Below are 22,379 nucleotides of genomic sequence, written 5' to 3' on the forward strand. Positions count from 1 at the left end.
AATTAACTATCAGTTGATTTCTTAAAGAAATATAATATCACATTTTTTGTCTTTTTTTTTTGTTCTCTTGATATCTGTTTCTAGCCCTATCTGTTTATCTTTCTGTCTATAGCTTCTATGCATTTTGTTTTCTGCTAATGTCTGTCTGTCTTCAGCTTTGTCTCGCCGTCTGTCTGTTTATCTAAAGCTAATATAAAGTTTTGACTCTATTTAAGGAGCACTAAATACGGTAGAATTGAATAAAGACAATGCAATAGCAGTTACTTTGCATTTGAAATGAGCAGTAGAATATTATGGCAAATTTCATCCAATTTCCCTGCTCCTGTATCATGTGACACTGGAAGTTTATTGGAATATTTTATTAAAATTGAATCATTTATCTGAATCATTTTGACTTTAGTGGCCCTTTAACATTGTTGCAATTGTTTTCCAAAAGCCTAACTCCACCCGCTGTTTGCCTTATTTGGAGGAGCCAATTAGGAATTGTTACTGGAGTAGACAATGCTAACCACTGTCATTTTGTTTGCAAAATATGCTTTGTTTTGCACTTCCTTATCTAATAATGTCTGCTGACGTCAGTTAGGGAGAGAAATATTAAAAGGTTAGGCTTGTGAAGTCGCCATGTGCATTTACAGTTGTCAAAATGTAAAGATTTTCAGACTTAAAGGGACGATGGAGACTATGAAGCTAACTAAACACTTCATGCACCTCCCTCTAATCATGGGTGCTGCCATTTTGAAACCTAGTTTACACTTTAGGTATCTGAAGGAGAGTTACTGCACATGTGCAAACAGGTCAGCACTGGAATGCAGTGAAAGACAAATTTCAACATGGCGGCCCCCATGACTAGAGGGAGGCGGAGCATAACCTCAATGCTATGCTAATAAAATTAAATTAGTGTTTAATGTCCCTTTAAGAGACTTTCCAATTTACTTCCATTATCAAATTGTGCATAATCTTTTTATATGCGCACTGTGATGTTACTGATCCCTGGAGCCCCCCCCCCCCCCAGCACTATAGTGAGGAGCATAAAGTGACAGTCTATTCCAGAATTTTTTGTTTAAAAAGATAATCTCTTTATTACCCAGTTTTGCATAAACAACACGGTTATATAAATACACTTTTTACCTCTGTGATTACCTTGTATCTAAGCTTCTGCAGACTGCCCCTTATCGCAGTTCTTTTGACAGACTTGCATTTTAACCAATCAGTGCCTACCCCTAGGTAACTTCACGTGCGTGAGCTCAATGTTATCTATATGACACACGTAAACTAACGCCCTATAGCTGTGAAAAACTGTAAAATGCATTCAGATAAGAGGCGGCCTTCAAGGGCTTAGACATTAGCATATGAGCCTACCTAGGTTTAGCTTCAACTAAGAATATCAAGAGAACAAAGCAAATTTGATGATAAAAGTAAATCGGAAAGTTGTTTAAAATGACATGCTCTGTCTGAATCGTGAAAGTTTATTTTGACTAGACTGTCCATTTGAAGGATCACTAAATGCAGTAGAATAGCATAATCAAAAAATGCATAGAACAAGCACTTAGTTTGAATTTTACTTGAGTAGTACATTTTTTTATGACAAATTTCAAAGTTAGTTTTATTTTCCTTCCCATTGCATCATGTGACAGCTATCAACCAATCACAAAATGCTTATACATATAGTCTGTGTATCTGTGCACGGTAGTATTTGGTGCCTCAGAAAATGTGTATATAAAAAGTCTGCACGTTTAGATAATGGATGTGAATTGGAAAGTTGTGGTCTATCTGAATCATGAACGTTTTTAATTTTGACTTTAGTAGTCCTTTAAACCAGGGGTGTCAAACTCATTTGAGTCGTGGACATTTTCCATACAAGTTCAACTCACGTGGGTCGCACACTACCTACATATCTTGCCATTGCTAAAAACAGCAGTGGTGTTTGCTATAATATATATATTTCAAAAGATTGTGTTCTGTAGCTAATAAATAATTTACTTTGTCTTCATGAAACGTGCTCTAATGTTTTTAAAGGTGATGACACACACTCCAGCTGGTTGCTCTCCTAGTTTAAATAAATATATATAAAATATTTATTTATCAAATATAAAGTATGTGATTTTAGTTAAAGAAAAAATGATGGAAAGCAATGGGTAAAAATGATGCGTGAAATCAGTGCTGCCATAGTAATGAACATGTATAAAGAAGTGCGGCATGTGTCAAATCATTATGCACTTATCTGTGTTTGCCTTTTTTTTTTTATAACAATGAGGCTCGTTAACGTTTATGGGGTTTTAATGATCTCGCTACCATAGCTGCTCACTATACAACAAGTGTATTGCAATGCCAGAACAAAGGGATAACATCATTGTAATGGTGACCTGAATGGTGGTTACACGAATGCGCAACCATAACAGTAAGCGCACTCGCTCTTTAAGTAATAAGCATATTATAATTATTATTTTTCATGGAGGTGTCGTGGGCCACAAAAAATCAGGTCATGGGCTGCATGAGGCGCATGGGCTGCCAGTTTCACACCCCTGTTTTAAACTCTCTAAACCGCTGCCGAGATTGGGGTCAGGTAAGTGACCATATCTCCCCATGGAAGCTGGCCTCAGTTACAATCTCTCTCTAAGCTGAAGAGGTGAATGGCAGGTAGTACTTCAGCGAGTTACAACAGCATGCGATTACAGCAAGTTGGGGATCTTTTGTAGAATAGACCCCAGAATACCCCAAACAAGAGTCAGAATTGTCAGTGTGATGAAGAACTGGTTTGTTAGGCGCAAGAACAGACTCTTAATAAAGACCAATAGCATCAGTAACTGTTATTTTCTAAAAGTCAATTGGAACATTGTAAACATAATGAACAAATTAACATTACAGTAAAATGGACATACATTCAGGATTAATACAGCCAGGATTGTCACACGCATTTTCTAAGGGTTTCATGTTCCCTTTAATTTCGTAACCACTACACATTTTTCACTTGGTACATTGTAGCAAACGGTGTGTTTATAATCAGAATGTTACCAGATATGAAGTTACTGAGTATTGCTTTAAATGCAGCTGTGGGCAATCAGCCTAATGGTTTCTCAGTGAGACCATCATTCTGTGCACATTTCTGATTCATTGTTATGGAATGTGGTAAATGGATTATCTTTCACTGCGCTTGTGGGAATATTCTCTTACACTCATCATTACAAAGATTAGTCATAGTAAACACTTGTATCTGACTAAATCTGGATAAATGATTATTTACAAATTTATTTGTTTATGAACTAAAATAAGATGTTTATTAACAAACTAGAAGGAATTACTAGAGGTGAATTCCTACATCATATGCAACATAGATAGATCGTTGTGTAGCACATCCAGACAAATGAAGTGACCTTTTTCACAGAAAACCTCAGCATGCAGTGCTTGTCCTGAAGCAAGGGATTCTGGGTAGTGACTGATATGCAAATTATCTTCAAAATGCCACAACTTTATGCTTCTAAAATGTGTTTTAACCCCTTAATGAGCAAAACGCATTATTGCTGCTTGTATTAATCCAGGAAGTTTTTAGCTATAACACAGGCCTGAGCTAATTAACCCCTTTGTTTAAAAAGGACAGTGTTGTTAAGGGGTTAAATATGGCCTCACTTATTCCCGTACAGTGCTGCTCAACATAGCTTAAAAACAAGGGTGGAAGTGTTTTGAGCAGCATTTCACTTGCAGGAGGTCGACGTTCGAGTTGCAAGACTTTTTTTCCATTTCTTCTATTATATTAATATACCACCTATCTGTGAAAACTTTCTGAATTAAAGGGACAGTCTAGTCAAAATTAAACTTTCATTATTCAGATAGGACTTGTAATTTTAATCAATTTTCCAATTTACTTTTATCATCAAATTTGCTTTTTTTCTCTTGGTATTCTTAGTTAAAACTAAAACTAGGCAGACTCATATGCTAATTTCCCTTGAAGGCTGCCTGAAGGGACATGAAACCTACATTTTTTCTTTCATGATTTAGAAAGAGCATGCAGTTTTAAACAACTTTCTAATTTACTTCTATTATCTAATTTGCTTCATTCTCTTGATATTCTTAGCTGAAAAGCATATCTAGATAGGCTCAGTAGCTGCTGATTGGTTGTTGCACATAGATGCCTCCTGTGATTGGCTCTCCCATGTGCATTGCTCTTTATTCAACAAAGGATATCTAAAAAATGAAGAAAATTAGATAATAGAAGTAAATTGGAAAGAGATTGAAAGTACACATGGACCATATAGATAACACTGTCCCTTTAATGTGTTTGAAAAACACTGCTGTAAGGTAACCATATTTTCTCAAAAATCAGCATAAAATAATAGATTTTTACCACTTTGGGTAGAGCTTCTGTGGCCTTTAGCACAAACAGACATGAAATACCTTGAGATTTTTATATAAAATGACTAATTAAAAGTAGGGAAAATATATTTGCAGTATGTATTAATTATTTATTTTGACCGTTATCTTTGAACTAACATTATGGGCTTTCCGATTTCAGTGAGAATTGGAAGTGTATGCTCCAAACCCTGCTACATTCTAGACAATTATTGTTTGACAAGAACCTAACTTGCGAGGTGTTTTAAGCGTAATGCAAAAAGTACAATTTAAATGCTTTTTAAAAATATAATTTATGTGCAGAGCCTTTACAGTGTATTGTTTCATTGATAAAATACACTATTCTTACATAAAACATGTATGCCCCTTTAAATTTCTTAGTTTATATAATTTATCCCCAGACACAGACCTTCTGATTCATGTGCTGTGCGAAAGCTAAGTTTTACACCCTGCTGTTTCCTTCTCTGTTTCAAACAGAAGACTTTCCTGTCCCTTCCTGTGGTATACATGACACGCTTACCTATAGCTACAGGGTATAGAAACTGCTAAATCATCTTTACAGCCTGCAAAGAGTTTGTGGAATTCTCATAGAAATAGATAAACTCCATAATCTATGTACTGTAGTACTTACATCTGTAATTCTTCCAGTTTATTGTCAAGTAACTCATATCCATATAGGTCTAGGGTAGCTAAAGCCTTCATGTCTGACTTTTAACCATTCTGAGAGGTAGGAACCTGTTTGGTTTAACCCTTTGAGGTGCATTGTACTGTATTTTCCTCCTCAATTATCAATTTTGCCTGCTGGCATATATTAAATTGTTTAAAAATAGTTAATTTACCTTTATTTTGTCAGTTGAATAGCTGATTTTGCCTATTAAAACTACCACCTATACTGAAAACTTAAATTATGCTTACCTGATCATTTTCTTTTCTTCAGATGGAAAGAGTCCACAGCTGCATTCATTACTTTTGGGAATTCAGAACCTGGCCACCAGGAGGAGGCAAAGACACCCCAGCCAAAGGCTTAAATACCTCCCCCACTTCCCCCATCCCCCAGTCATTCTGCCGAGGAACAAGGAACAGTAGAAGAAATATCAGAGTGAAAAGGTGCCAGAAGAACAAAAATAACAGATGCCCACAGAAAAAATATGGATGGGGAGCTGTGGACTCTTTCCATCTAAAGAAAATTATCAGGTAAGCATAATTTAAGTTTTTCTTCATAAATGGTAAGAGTCCACAGCTGCATTCATTACTTTTGGGAAAACAATACCCAAGCTATAGAGGACACTGAATGCTAAAACGGGAGGGTACAAGAGGCGGCCTATTCTGAGGGCACCAGGCCTGAAAACCCCTACCCAACAAAAACCTGCTTCGTCCAAAGCTGAGAAAAAGGCCCAAGGACCCTGACCCGCAGATAGTCCACAAGCCTAGCTAGAGACCGCATGAACTAGACTCGACTGAGCCAACAGCCTCCAGGAGACACCGTCGCCCGGCAGTCGGTCTCCAAACAACACACTCCTTACTAAAGAAAGGGAACAAAATACTGTATTCTTCCACAAAGTAGCAAAGACACAGAAGCCATGAAGAACTCCAGAAAGAACCCTAAAAGGGCACAATGAATCCTAAATAAAAACACAAAGCAAAAACCAGAGAAACCAGGTCAGACTAACAGAGACCCAACCAGTCTCGTAGAACAAGGGGAGCCAACGCACAAACCCCAGAGATACAGAAACCACAGTCTAAGACCGGGATTCTGGCACAGAGAAGAGAATCTTCCCCTAAACACAGTGCAACCACACTTTAGAGACAACTGAAGACGGAGGTCCCCAAAGTCACAAAAAGGTAGCTAAGAATATCCAAATTTTCAGAAACTGAAACCTTGTGCAGCAAGCTCATATAGGTGAACATCTGACGTACAACACCTTGAAGACAAAACACTGCACGCTGCAGTCATCCAAAGATGACTCTGAAACCTGAATACATGCAGGGCAATTAAAGAGCAGCTGAAGATAGGTACCTAACCACTAACCTTCAGTCAGCTAAACATCCACTAACTAGTGGACAACGTCACAGGCTAACCAATAGCCGCCAGTCCTTCCTACAGATCTGGAACGTGAAGAAAAAGCAGAAACCTCAAAGAGGCTTACAGTACCTCGATGACCCAAGGACGAATTAGCAGAGCAACAGATCTCAGATCCTGCTCCAAACACTGGACCAGCCCAAACGACAGGCATGTCTGATAGACAGGGGGAACATAAAGACCCCAACCACAAGCCCCCAGGGAATAGGAAGAATGGGGCGATTCCCCCACCCCAACGGAGCTCGGGTGCCAACCCAATCTGCTCCTCCAAATAAGGTACTCCCAAGGAGAACCCCCTAGGACCTGGTACAGAGAAAAGGGCAACAGATCCTTAGGAAGACATGTTGCAGCTCTCTGACAGTCTCTACATGGAGATTTCAATTTCCACCAGTTAGAACAGAGCAACCCACAGAGCAACAGACTGCTGCTCCTTACAGAATAAAGCCACTTGTTCAAACCTCCTACACACAGGGTAGGACTGCAACCCTCCAAAGAGAGAAAACCCCAGCTCTTAAGGAAGACAAACTACCCCCTTTAAAGGGAAGGTCACAGATAAAGAGCAGCACACACGTCCACAAGACATGAAAGCCATAGTCTGATCAAAACAAGGACCGAATAAAAAAATCATCCAAAACACCACTGTTGATCCAACAGAGAAAAAACATTAAAGATCTGGGAGGCATTCTGCTTGACAGGGCTGAGCAGGGATCTGAACCCATGGTTCTGTGCTTACCACTGCTGCTAGCTTGTGTAATGGGCCATAGCCAGTTGTTGAAAAGGAGCACACTCCGTCCGAAGGACAAGTCAGGCCGTAAAGATATAACCAGTACCTGAAGGCGTACTTGAACCCCGGCCTTCCTACTTGCAAGCCCAATGACACAGTTTACTGCCACCTAGTGGTCACAGTTTAATACAAAATACTGATTTCCCCTATAAAAACAAAACTGCTAATATATATAACTTCTAAATTTATCTCATATGATATGATACAATCATGCTATATGTAGCCTATTCAGAGAAGTTTATGTTACAACTTTTACTAATTTTCATCACAGAAATACTGTCATATCAATTTCCCTATTAATCCCTTTAGGGGCTTACATGTCCAATTTATAAATCCAAAGGGACTCTTTTCTCTTTAATAAGAGTTCCCTATTGCCACCTCTTCTAAGGGTCCCCACACTGTCAATGATCTGCCACCTTAACTGTGATATACTATGGCCTGCTTCAAGAAAATGACCACATCTTATGTTAGACCTGTGTTGGCTAAGCCTGTCTCTTATTTTTCTCACTGTCTCTCCTAAGTATATTTTTGAACATGGGCATTTTATTAAATATACAACATGTGTTGATTCACATGCATAAAATCCATTTATCTTAAATCTTTTGCATGTATGAGGGTGAACAAATTCCTTGCTTCACTCTTATACAGGCAAAAGATTTAAGATAAATGGATTTTATGCATGTGAATCAACACATGTTGTATATTTAATAAAATGCCCATGTTCAAAAATATACTTAGGAGAGACAGTGAGAAAAATAAGAGACAGGCTTAGCCAACACAGGTCTAACATAAGATGTGGTGATATGAAGGCCCCAGTGGCCTGTCATTTTCTTGAAGCGAGCCATAGTATATCACAGTTAAGGTGGCAAATCATTGACAGTGTGGGGACTTGAGAAGAGGTGGCAATAGGGAACTCTTATTAAAGAGAAAGGAGTCCCTTTGGATTTATAAATTGGACACGTTAGCCCCTAAGGGGATTAATAGGGAAATTGATATGACAGTATTTCTGTGATGAAAATTAGTAAAAGTTGTAACATAAACTTCTCTGAATAGGCTACATATAGCATGATTGTATCATATCATATGAGATAAATTTAGAAGTTATATATATTAGCCGTTTTGTTTTAATAGGGGAAATCAGTCTTTTGTATTAAACTGTGACCACTAGGTGGCAGTAAACTGTGTTTTAATATTTTTTTGTAAATTATTTTTTTGTAAATGGTTTTGTAAGGGTTAAAGGATATGGTATTTAAGTAGCAGCATACAGGTGTTCTGTATTAGCATGATTACGGGTGAATAACCCGAAACGTTGCTTTTTTGCTGCTGTGTGCCTATATGTTTTGTGTAAGCTAAAAGTTCAATAAATGACATAAAGATAAGAAAACAAATTTCCTTGTGATTTGGTGCTGTGGACCTTTGTTGCTGTGGACACATTGAGAGGTGTTTGCAGTGGCCCTCTACCACTTGCACCAGGTAGTGTGCTGTTTGTCTACTCTGAACTGCAAGCCCAATGAGCTAGCCCCTATGTCACAGCTGCATTCATTACTTTTGGGAATTCAGAACCTGGCCACCAGGAGGAGGCAAAGACACCCCAGCCAAAGGCTTAAATACCTCCCCCACTTCCCCCATCCCCCCAGTCATTCTGCCGAGGAACAAGGAACAGTAGAAGAAATATCAGAGTGAAAAGGTGCCAGAAGAACAAAAATAACAGATGCCCACAGAAAAAATATGGGTGGGGAGCTGTGGACTCTTTCCATCTAAAGAAAATTATCAGGTAAGCATAATTTAAGTTTTTCTTCATAAATGGTAAGAGTCCACAGCTGCATTCATTACTTTAGGGAAAACAATACTCAAGCTATAGAGGACACTGAATGTTAAAACGGGAGGGTACAAGAAGCGGCCTATTCTGAGGGCACCAGGCCTGAAAACCCCTACCCAACAAAAACCTGCTTCGTCCAAAGCTGAGAAAAAGGCCCAAGGACCCTGACCCGCAGATAGTCCACAAGCCTAGCTAGAGACCGCATGAACTAGACTCGACTGAGCCAACAGCCTCCAGGAGACACCGTCGCCCGGCAGTCGGTCTCCAAACAACACACTCCTTTCTAAAGAAAGAGACGTTTATGTTACAACTTTTACTAATTTTCATCACAGAAATACTGTCATATCAATTTCCCTATTAATCCCTTTAGGGGCTAACGTGTCCAATTTATAAATCCAAAGGGACTCCTTTCTCTTTAATAAGAGTTCCCTATTGCCACCTCTTCTAAGGGTCCCCACACTGTCAATGATCTGCCACCTTAACTGTGATATACTATGGCCTGCTTCAAGAAAATGACCACATCTTATGTTAGACCTGTGTTGGCTAAGCCTGTCTCTTATTTTTCTCACTGTCTCTCTTAAGTATATTTTTGAACATGGGCATTTTATTAAATATACAACATGTGTTGATTCACATGCATAAAATCCATTTATCTTAAATCTTTTGCATGTATGAGGGTGAACAAATTCCTTGCTTCACTCTTATACAGGCAAAAGATTTAAGATAAATGGATTTTATGCATGTGAATCAACACATGTTGTATATTTAATAAAATGCCCATGTTCAAAAATATACTTAGGAGAGACAGTGAGAAAAATAAGAGACAGGCTTAGCCAACACAGGTCTAACATAAGATGTGGTGATATGAAGGCCCCAGTGGCCTGTCATTTTCTTGAAGCGAGCCATAGTATATCACAGTTAAGGTGTTAAGTTAATCATTGACAGTGTGGGGACTTGAGAAGAGGTGGCAATAGGGAACTCCCTTTGGATTTATAAATTGGACACGTTAGCCCCTAAGGGGATTAATAGGGAAATTGATATGACAGTATTTCTGTGATGAAAATTAGTAAAAGTTGTAACATAAACTTCTCTGAATAGGCTACATATAGCATGATTGTATCATATCATATGATCATGACATATGATCCTGCGGTACTTAGTCCGCAGGATCATAAGTCTCCAGACATCCAAGAAGGATCCAGAGAAGAGCCCTGGACCCGGGACCCAGAATCATCTTAAAACGAACAACAATCCCAGGGAACAAGATACCCCGTCTTAAGAATCAGTACTCAAAGGGGAATGATAACCGGGCTAACCCGAAGAACAGGTACAGGGCTCACTCGTAATTCCCAGCCCCAAAAGGAAGAGAACACCCTTAGCAGGAGAATAACACCTCCCCAACAAGGTGCTAGGCCGCGACAAAGTCACTCAATTACTCTAGAACCCAGAGACCCCAAGGACAATGCACACGAAGTCCAAGACTAAGGGAAATGGTAACGAGAACATAGTCACCCGAAGAGAGAGTCGAAGAAGGCTAGTCTTCATAATCCTCTCAAATTACCTTTCCGGAGGACCACACCCAAGGAAAAGAATGCAAAGCATCCCGAATCCTGGGAGAAACCTTTGGAAAAGGAGACAACACAGCCTATTGTCCCTTATATGGAGACAACGAACTCCCGGAAGTAGAAAATCCGCACGGCCCTAACTTCCTAAATGAAACGGCCAAAGCCGCCAGAAAAAAATGGACGAAGTCCAGAAAGTCTCGACCTGAAGGAAAAGGCCAAAGATACCTTGAAAAGGCAAGGCCACAAAAAACTGGCGGCATGAAGGACCTAAATCTTTCAAACCTCCTACCCCCAACGGGAAGGAATCATTCTAGTTCCCGCAAGAACGGAAAACAACTGAGTATGTCACAGCGAATCTCAACTGAGACCCGGCCGACTAGATTTGAAAGGCTAATGAGGACCAAACTCAATCCCCCATGCCCCTAGGCAAACCATGGACCATCAAGTCCTCTCAAAGTGCTAACTGATAACTTGTATAATAAAAACAAGGAAAACAACACAAATCATAGTGAGAGCACTCGGCGCCCTCACCGGACCAGCCAGGTATTAAAGGCGCCACGTGTCTGAGCAAGGTCTCAAAGACAGAATGATTCGTACCCAGTTAGGACCAGCCTGAAACCAAGGGCCTCCGCACTGTCAAGGCCACATAGAGTCCCCCCCTAAGACGGAGGGATAAACAACAGACAGACAAACATAGGACTAGTACGTCCTCACTCTTGCACAAACTTTTGTAGAAGTAAACAGTGCGACCACAAAATCGCGAGTATCAATTCCAGAGGAAATTGCAACAACATGAGCTTTAACCAAATAAAATATATCCTCACCGGATTAAAATAAAAGATAAGACAACCCGTAGGTTATCACCCAGGAAGAATGGACACACCCGCAGGACCAGCCCAACAGGGATCCGAGTCTTCCAAGCTCAGAACTGGAAAAAGGATACTCAATAACCAAGACTATATGAAGATTACCTCATCCCCTTATGTCTAATTATGCAAGCCATTCGAAGAGGAAGACTGAAAATTCCCAGACCCATTAAGAGCGGGATCCTCCAGCAACACCAAAATGTGCCTCAGTAGAACACGAAGGTACGCCAGTCTATAACGAAAAGCGCAACATACCCCCGCCGGGACAAATGAAGACACCAGCCCCGAAGGTTGACCCCCTGAAGCCTCAGGGACAGTCGCTCCCCCGGGAAGGCTGAACTAAACCAGGCGATCCCATGTCTGACGAGCCCCGGTTAACGGAACACCGACAATATCGTAAACAGGCCACTCCCAGGAGGTACAGATGCGCCAGCGCCAAAGATATGGCCATGCGGAACCGTGTCATAACCTCCGGTGGGAACAGGCCACTCTCCATAGAAGGATAAGCAGCGTTTGGGTTACCTACATGCGTAGTAAGAGTTAGTGGTAGGAAACTTGCCTCGTGGGAAATAGAATCCCTAGAGGCAGATGACTCAGCGGGCCCCTGATTCCCCGATCCCGATGAACGGAGCACTCTAAAACGGCATTCGGAACATAACTGATGGGCATGTATCACCCGGGCCAATTCATATTCTTCGCAAGAAGTAGAATCTGAGTCAGAGACATCCGTCTCCAAAAAGTCAGAATCCTCCATAACTGGGATATTGATAAAAAAATTAACCAATAAGAAAATTCTTAACGGCACCTTACACCCCCAATGGCTGGGGCACTCACCACCTCCTATGAACCAGACACCAGCGGACCACAATTTCTCCATCGCCACACGGTCAGGAATGCGGAAATGGAGAGCCAAAATGTGACCATGCCCAGTCACAAGGTAAACCGTGCAGTCCATTAAAAAGGGCACCCGACTGTAAAGGCCGCGTCACTAGACATAGGCCGTTATGTTCCAAAATAGCCATGAGCCTAAGTATCACTACACAGTAGCAGACAGAATCACATAACAAACGGTTAAAAAAAAACCTGTTTAATAACCCCCCTCAGGAGATATTAACCCTTGATTCCAAAATACAAAAAGAGCCTCTCGGATAAACAGTTGTAAATACAATACATTCATGACGAAAGTAAATTGAAACAATCTTACCGGAATCTATGCCGTGGAACAGGAACACGGCCCTTCAAGTGTGACAGATAGTAGCGTCGCTTCTGCCATGGACTTGAGAGAAGAAGCAGGCAGAGAAACTCGTCAACGCCAATTGCTTGTGGAGCTGTTAATATGAGTCGGGATGGTTTCGCAGAAAGACTCTCCCTGCATCTCCAAACTCTAACTTTCACCCATGCTCTCACTGAGAGGCTGACTGGAGTACTTAAAACTCCAGTCCCATGCCGAAGAGTACTACCCTCCATAAGAGACTATCGAAAACTTCTGACACTTCTCTGCCAACCTCCTGGGACGAAAGGCAAAGAATGACTGGGGGATGAGGAAGTGGGGGAGGTATTTAAGCCTTTGGCTGGGGTGGCTTTGCCTCCTCCTGGTGGTCAGGTTCTGAATTCCCAAAAGTAATGAATGCAGCAGTGGACTCTTTCTAAGCCATTTTTACACCCCAGCGCTGAGCTAATTTTGAGCTTTTTTGCTGCCTACATTTAAACAATATTAAATTTCAGCGAGTGACCCAAACAAACTATATATTGTTTTTTCAGCAGATTCAGAATATACTATTTCTATATCTATATTTCATGGCATGAGAGATAGCTGCTTAAAAAAAAGTATATTTTTGTTAAGAATTTAGTAAATAATATTAAAAATGGCCAAGAGACCACTGCTGTTACTGTGATCACCTTAATAAATTGTCATCAAGGGTAGCCACGTGTAAAATAGGGACCCATACAGGCTTTTGGGTCTTATAATATAGATTAGAGAGGCCCCATTGTGCAATACAGAAAGAAAAGCACTTTATTTCTTGTTCGCTGTTACTACAGTGATTACCTGACTATACATACAGAATTCATATATTATTTTAAGAGACAGACTTGATTACTAGAAAATAAACTTTATTAGGGTCTATAGACATATTTTTTATAGAGCATAAAATGCCTCATTCTCAACAAAATCCCCATGTATTGTATTAAACGTTTTTTTTATAGATCTGCTTTTTTGTGGTGTTCCAAGACTACAACCATTTGAAAGAGCAGGCGATTCTCTTTCAAATGAGTGGTCTTGGAGGTCTGTGGCTAGGAAGGGAGTTGAGATTGAGGGGTTTAAACAGCAATCCCCCCCCCCCCCATCAAGCTCCCTTACCTGCCTATCATTTTGTGATCCCCCCTCTGTGATGTCACCATGCATGTTTGCGGTGACATCACTGGCATTCCCTTGTAGTTTCGGGACTGTCACGCCATTTATGGCCCATCTGGGGGTGTTTTTGTAAAATGCTGCTATAGGGAAATGAATGAGCGCCACAAAAGCGCTGTTAATTCACCTCCCTATAGCGCTGCTATTACAAGTTTTTAAAAACCCGGCTTGCGTGGCGGATATGGTGGAGTTGAGCTCCATACCTCACCCAAATACAAGCTGTGTTTTCACATGCTCGTGCACGATTTTCCCATAGACATCCATGGGGAGAGCCGGCAAAAAAAAAGCCTAACACCTGCAATTGCGGAAAAAAAGCTCTGTAACGCAGCCCCATTGATGTCTATGGGGAAAGAAAAAGTTACATTTAAAAACCTAACACCCTAACATAAAAACCAAGTCTAAACACCCCTAATCTGCTGCCCCTAACATCGCCGCCACCTATATTACAGTTATTAACCCCAAATCTTCTGCCCCTAACATTGCTGCCACCTAAATAAAACTATTAAACCCTAATCTGCGCTCCCGATATCGCTGCCACCTAAATACACTTATTAACCCCTAATCTGCCGCTCCCGATATCGCTGCCACCTTAATACAATTATTAACCCCTAATCTGCCGCCCCCAATGTCGCTGCCACTATACTAAAGTTATTAACCCCTAAACCTCTGGCCTCCCACATCACTAACACTAAATAAATATATTAACCCCTATCCCCCCCTAACTTAAATATAATTAAAATAAATCTAAATTAAATTTACAATTATTACCTAAATAATTCCTATTTAAATGAAATACTTACCTGTGAAATAAAACCTAAGCTAGCTACAATATAACTAATAGTTACATTGTAGCTAGCTTAGGTATTATTTTTATTTAACAGGTAAGTTTGTATTTATTTTAACTAGGTAGACTAGTTAGTAAATAGTTATTAACTATTTACTAACTACCTAGCTAAAATAAATATAAACACTTAATAAAAAACGAAATTATCAAAAATAAAAACAAATTACTTCTAATCTAATAGCCCTATCAAAATAAAAAAGCCCCCCCAAAATAAAAAAAAACCCTAGCCTACACTAAACTACCAATGGCCCTTAAAAGGGCCCTTTGTGGGGCATTGCCCCAAAGAAATCAGCTCTTTTACCTGAAAAAAAAAAATACAAACAACCCCCCAACAGTAAAACACACCACCCACACAACCAAACCCCCCAAATAAAATTCTATCTAAATAAACCTAAGCTAACCATTGCCCTGAAAAGGGCATTTGGATGGGCATTGCTCTTAAAAGGGCATTTAGCTCTTTTACATTGCCCAAACCCTAAGCTAGAAATAAAACCCACCCAATAAACCCTTAAAAAAACCTAACACTAACCCCCGACGATCCACTTACAGTTTTCGAAGACCGGACATCCATCCTCATCCAGACGGCAGAAGCCTTCATCCAAGCGGGCAGAAGTCCTTATCGAAGCCGGCAGAAGTCTTCATCCAAGCGGGCAGAAGTCTTCATCCAGACGACATCTTCTATCTTCATACATCCGGCGCGGAGCGGGTCCATCTTCAAGACATCAGGCGCGAAGCATCCTCTTCTTCCAATGGTCGCTGAAGAATGAAGTTTCCCTTTAAGTGACGTCATCCAAGATAACGTCCGTTACATTACGATTGGCTGTTAGAATTCTATCAGCCAAAAGGAATTAAAGGGGAAAAAATCATATTGGCTGTTGCAATCAGCCAATAGGATTGAGCTTTCATTCTATTGGCTGATCCAATCAGCCAAAAGGATTGAGCTTGCATTCTATTGGCTATTCCAATCAGCCAATAGAATGCAAGCTCAATCCTATTGGCTGATTGCAACAGCCAATAGGATTTTTTCCCCTTTAATTCCTATTGGGTGATCGAATTCTATCAGCCAATCAAATTGTAAGGGACGCCGTCTTGGATGACATCACTTAAAGGGAAACTTACTTCTTCAGCGACCATCGGAAGAAGAGGATGCTCCGCGCCCGATGTCTTGAAGATGGATCCGCTCCGCGCCGGATGGATGAAGATAGAAGATGCTGTCTGGATGAAGACTTCTGCCGGCTTCGATGAGGACTTCTGCCTCCTGGATGAGGATGGATGCCCCGCATAAGGCCCTTTTAAGGGCCATTGGTAGTTTAGTGTAGGCTAGGGTTTTTTTATTGGGGGGGGGGCTTTTTTATTTTTATAGGGCTATTAGATTAGGAGTAATTTGTTTTTATTTTTGATAATTTTGTTTTTTATTTTGTGTAATTTAGTGTTTATTTTTTGTAATTAAGATAATTGTATTTTATTTATTTAATTTATTTTATTTTATTGTAATGTTAGGTTTTAGTGTAAGGCAGGTTAGGTTTTATTTTACAGGTAAATTTGTATTTATTTTAGCTAGGTAGTTAGTAAATAGTTAATAACTATTTACTAACTAGTCTACCTAGTTAAAATAAATACAAACTTACCTGTGAAATAAAAATAAAACCTAAGATAGCTACAATGTAATTATTAGTTATTTTGTAGCTAGCTTAGGTTTTATTTTATAGGTAAATATTTAGTTTTAAATAGGAATTATTTAGGTAATAATTGTAAGTTTCATTTAGATTTATTTTATATTATTATATTTAATAGTTAGGGGGGGTTATAGTTAGACTTAGGCTTAAGGTTACGTTAGGGTTAGGTTTAGGGGTTATTATATTTATGTAGTGATGTGGGAGGCCAGAGGTTTAGGGGTTAATAGTTTATTTTAGTATATTTCGTTGTGGGGGGCTTGCGGTTTAGTGGTTAGTAGGTTTATTATTGCGGTGTGTGGGCGGACGGCAGATTAGGGGTTAATAATCTTTAAATAGTGTTTGCGATGGGGGAGGGCAGCGGTTTAGGGGTTAATAGCTTTATTATAGTGGCAACGATGTCGGAGAGCGGCGGACAAGGGGTTAATACATTTTTTAAGTGGCGGCGATGTCCGGAGCGGCAGATTAGGGGTTAAAAAATGTATTATAGTGTTTGCAATGCGGGAGGGCCTCGGTTTAGGGGTTAATAGGTAGTTTATGGGTGTTAGTGTACTTTTTAACAGTTTAGTTATGAGTTTTATGGTACAGCTTTGTAGCATAAAACTCATAACTACTGACTTTAGATGGCGATACAGATCTTGTCATTTTAGGCTGTACCGCTCACTTTTTGGCCTCACAGCAAAACTCGTAATACTGGCGCTATGGGAGTCCCATTGAAAAATGACTTTTATTAAAGTGCGGTACTGACGTTGCGTGACGGCCAAGAAGGTGTGCGGTACAGCTATACCTACAAGACTTGTAATCGGGGCTTTAGGGAAAAAGCAGCGTTATGAAGCATAACAATGCTTTTTCACTCATAACGCAAAACTCGTAATCTAGCTGGAAGTGCTGATATGCAGATTTCTAACTAAGCCCCAAAGTTGTAGGTGTATACTGATGTCTACAGATTCCCGCTAGCTCCTGTTTGTATAATTGGTCTTTTCATATGCAGGGGAGTGGGGGGGAGTGTCTGCTCTTCGTGCTTTCCCAGCGCATTTCAGTGGGTGTCCCATCCTAACCTCATCAACAATGCTAAACTGGGAGCTTCTTAAGTATGTTTTTAAAAAGGTTTTATACTGGATTTTTAGAGCCGTATCCATGCATATTCTTCTTTATAGTAGCGTCTACTACATGCAGTTATATGAAAATTTGTATATACTGTCCCTTTAAAGGGATATGAAACCCCAAAAAATTATTTTGTGATTAAGATAGAGCCTTCAATAAAAAAAAAAAAAGTTTCCAATTTACTTATATTATAACATTTGCTTTGTTGTTGAAGAGATACCTAGGTAGGCATCTGGAGCACTACATGACAGTAAATAGTGCTGCCCTCTAGTGCTCTTGCAAATGGATAACTTTCTTGCAAATCTGCTGCCATATAGTGCTCCAGAAATGGGCCGGCACCTAAGCATACGTCCCTGCTTTTCAAGAAAAGATACCAAGAAAACGAAGAAAAATTGATAATAAAAGTCAATTAGAAAGTTGCTTAAAATCGCATGCTCTGTCATGAAAGAATTTTTTTAGGGCTTCATGTCCATATGAGAAGCCTATTTTACAGGACTATGACTATTTACTGTGTGATGATGTATTCAAATCTAAGATTAGCCTGAGAATACGGTAATAAATAGATGTATGGTATAAGATTATATTAGTTCTTTATATACTGAAGATTTAGTGTAAAGGTTTAGTTTCTAGAACATTTTAGATTCTACACGTTAATGGGTAATGCCATTTTGGAATCTAGGTGTTCCCCTTATCTATCTCTTCTGCTGAGGACATTTAGTGATGGCTATTAAAGAGGCAATAAATGAAATTGGGCTCACTAGGCTGTGTGTAATATAGGCTTGTTAAAAACTATCCACCAGGGTTTCTATACAGTCTTGTTTGCACACTCTCTTTTATTGCCTGTTTTATATCAGTCACTAATTGCCCTTAGTACAAGACATAGATAAGGGGAACACCTAGGTTACAACATGACAGCATTATCTCAGTGAAATTGGAATAAACAACAATTTTCAGATTTAAATGACAGGAAAGGGGGACAAAATAAACCATGAAAGTACATTGAAAAGTTTTACTACAAATGGCTAAACATTTTGGGCAAGATTACAAGTAGAGCGCAAATCCCCTACATTATAATACTATTACCCTTACTAGGCAACTAATTAACCTCTTCACTGCCAGGAATTTCAGAAGTGTGGTGCGCACGCAAAAAAAAAGAAAAGATAATATACTTTAGGAAAAAAAGGCTTTATTGTTTTTCTCTGAAATTTCCGTTAGTAAAATGGTTAAAGGGATAGTATAAACCAATTTTCATATAACTGCATGTAATAGACACTACTATAAAGAAGAATATGCACAGATACTGATCTAGAAATCCATTCTAAAACCTTTTAAAAACGAACGCCTAGAGTTCTGTGGCCAAAGGGGTGCGTTAGCTACGCGTGTATTTTTCCCCCCGCACCTTTTAAATACCGCTGGTATTTAGAGTTCCCTGAAGGGCTGCGTTAGGCTCCAAAAAGGGAGCGTAGAGCATATTTACCGCCACTTCAACTCTAAATATCAGCGGTGCTTACGGACGCGGCCAGCTTCAAAAACGTGTTCGTGCACGATTCCCCCATAGGAAACAATGGGGCAGTTTGAGCTGAAAAAAAACCTAACACCTGCAAAAAAGCCGCGTTCAGCTCCTAACGCAGCCCCATTGTTTCCTATGGGGAAACACTTCCTAAGTCTGCACCTAACACCCTAACATGTACCCCGAGTCTAAACACCCCTAACCTTACACTTATTAACCCCTAATCTGCCGTCCCCGCTATCGCTGACCCCTGCATTTTATTATTAACCCCTAATCTGCCGCTCCATACACCGCCGCAACCTACGTTATCCCTATGTACCCCTAATCTGCTGCCCCTAACACCGCCGACCCATATATTATATTTATTAACCCCTAATCTGCCGCCCCCAGCGTCGCCGCCACCTACCTACAATTATTAACCCCTAATCTGCCGACCGGACCTCACCGCTACTCTAATAAATGTATTAACCCCTAAAGCTAAGTCTAACCCTAACACTAACACCCCCCTAAATTAAATATAATTTAAATCTAACTAAATAAAATAAATCTTATTAAATAAATTATTCCTATTTAAAGCTAAATACTTAGCTGTAAAATAAACCCTAATATAGCTACAATATAAATTATAATTATATTGTAGCTATTTTAGGATTAATATTTATTTTACAGGCAACTTTGTATTTATTTATGTTGTTACTGACTTAATAGTGAAAGCCTGATGTTGTTACTGACTTTATAGTGACAGCCTGATGTTGTTACTGACTTTATAGTAACAGCCTGATGTTGTTACTGTTATTTAATAACTATTTAATAGCTACCTAGTTAAAATAATTACAAAATTACCTGTAAAATAAATCCTAACCTAAGTTACAATTAAACCTAACACTACACTATCAATAAATAAATTAAATAAACTATCTACAATTACCTACAATTATATCAACTAAACTAAATTACAAAAAACAAATACTAAATTGCAAAAAAAACAAACACTAAATTACAAAAAATAAAAAAAGATTACAAGAATTTTAAACTAATTACACCTACTCTAAGCCTCCTAAAAAAATAACAAAGCCCCCCAAAATAAAAAAATGCCCTACCCTATTCTAAAATAAAAATTGTAAAGCTCTTTTACCTTACCAGCCCTTAAAAGGGCCTTTTGCGGGGCATGCCCCAAAGAAAACAGCTCAATACCCCCCCCCCCCAACATTACAACCCACCACCCACATACCTCTAATCTAACCCAAACCCCCCTTAAATAAACCTAACACTAAGCGCCTGAAGATCTCCCTACCTTATCTTCACCATGCCGGGTATCACCGATCCGTCCAGAAGAGGGTCCGAAGTCTTCATCCTATCCGAAGTCTTCATCCTATCCGGCAAGAAGAGCTCCTCCAGAGGGTCCAAAGTCTTCATCCTATCCGGGCAGAAGAGGACATCTGGACCGGCAGACATGTTCATCCAGGTGGCATCTTCTATCTTCTTCCATCCGGTGCGGAGCCGGACCATCTTCAAGCAGCCGACGCGGAGCCATCCTTCTTCACTGACGGACTAACGACGAATGAAGGTTCCTTTAAGGGACATCATCCATGATGGCGTCCCTCGAATTCCGATTGGCTGATAGGATTCTATCAGCCAATCGGAATTAAGGTAGGAAAAATCAGCCAATAGAATGATCGGAACAGCCAATAGAATGCAAGCTCAATCTGATTGGCTGATCCAATCAGCCAATCGGATTGAACTTGAATCTGATTGGCTGATTCAATCAGCCAATCAGATTTTTCCTACCTTAATTCCGATTGGCTGATAGAATCCTATCAGCCAATCAGAATTCGAGGGACGCCATCTTGGATGACGTCCCTTAAAGGAACCTTCATTCGTCGTTAGTCCGTCGGTGAAGAAGGATGGCTCCGCGTCGGCTGCTTGAAGATGGTCCCGCTCCGCGCGGGATGGAAGAAGATAGAAGATGCCGCCTGGATGAACATGTCTGCCGGTCCGGATGTCCTCTTCTGCCCGGATAGGATGAAGACTTTGGACCCTCTGGAGGAGCTCTTCTTGCCGGATAGGATGAAGACTTCGGACCCTCTTCTGCACGGATCGGTGATACCCGGCGTGGTGAAGACAAGGTAGGGAGATCTTCAGGGGCTTAGTGTTAGGTTTATTTAAGGGGGGTTTGGGTTAGATTAGGGGTATGTGGGTGGTGGGTTGTAATGTTGGGGGGGGTATTGTATGTTTTTTTTTACAGGCAAAAGAGCTGTTTTCTTTGGGGCATGCCCCGCAAAAGGCCCTTTTAAGGGCTGGTAAGGTAAAAGAGCTTTACAATTTTTATTTTAGAATAGGGTAGGGCATTTTTTTTATTTTGGGGGGCTTTGTTATTTTTTTAGGGGGCTTAGAGTAGGGGTAATTAGTTTAAAATTCTTGTAATCTTTTTTTATTTTTTGTAATTTAGTGGGGTTTTTTTGTAATTTAGTGTTTGTTTTTTTGTAATTTAGTTTAGTTGATATAATTGTAGATAATTGTAGATAGTATATTTAATTTATTTATTGATAGTGTAGTGTTAGGTTTAATTGTAACTTAGGTTAGGATTTATTTTACAGGTAATTTTGTAATTATTTTAACTAGGTAGCTATTAAATAGTTATTAACTATTTAATAGCTATTGTACCTGGTTAAAATAAATACAAAGTTGCCTGTAAAATAAATATTAATCCTAAAATAGCTACAATATAATTATTATTTATATTGTAGCTATATTAGGGTTTATTTTACAGGTAAGTATTTAGCTTTAAATAGGAATAATTTATTTAATAAGATTTATTTTATTTTGTTAGATTTAAATTATATTTAACTTAGGGGGGTGTTAGGGTTAGGGTTAGACTTAGCTTTAGGGTTTAATACATTTATTATAGTAGCGGCGAGGTCCGGTCGGCAGATTAGGGGTTAATACTTGAAGTTAGGTGTCGGCGATGTTAGGGAGGGCAGATTAGGGGTTAATACTATTTATTATAGGGTTTGTGAGGCGGGAGTGAGGCGGATTAGGGGTTAATACATTTATTATAGTAGCGGTGAGGTCCGGTCGGCAGATTAGGGGTTAATAATTGTAGGTAGGTAGCGGTGACGTTGGGGGGGGCAGATTAGGGGTTAATAAATATTATGTAGGGGTCGGCGATGTTAGGGGCAGCAGATTAGGGGTACATAGGGATAATGTAGGTGGCGGCGGTGTGCGGTCGGCAGATTAGGGGTTAAGAAAATGTAATAGAGTGGCGGCGATGTGGGGGGGCCTCGGTTTAGGGGTACATAGGTAGTTTATGGGTGTTAGTGTACTTTAGAGCACAGTAGTTAAGAGGTTTATGAACCGGCGTTAGCCCAGAAAGCTCTTAA

At 39.8% G+C, this 22,379-nt stretch overlaps 1 protein-coding gene across 2 annotated transcripts in view; it reads left to right on the top strand.

The window, feature by feature from the left end:
• Positions 1-22,379, top strand: part of P2RY2 (purinergic receptor P2Y2) — a 137,751-nt gene that overhangs the window by 15,499 nt on the left and 99,873 nt on the right. The window contains exon 1 of one of the 2 annotated variants that reach the window (XM_053708721.1): positions 8,897-8,982. The exons of the other annotated variant lie outside the window; for it this stretch is intronic. The gene's annotated coding sequence lies outside the window, so the exon portion shown is untranslated. Of the gene's footprint in view, positions 1-8,896; positions 8,983-22,379 lie in introns of those variants that run through there. 2 annotated transcript variants of the gene reach the window in all.

This window comes from Bombina bombina, chromosome 3, assembly GCF_027579735.1.
Source record: "Bombina bombina isolate aBomBom1 chromosome 3, aBomBom1.pri, whole genome shotgun sequence".
In the NCBI taxonomy this organism is placed as follows: domain Eukaryota; kingdom Metazoa; phylum Chordata; class Amphibia; order Anura; family Bombinatoridae; genus Bombina; species Bombina bombina.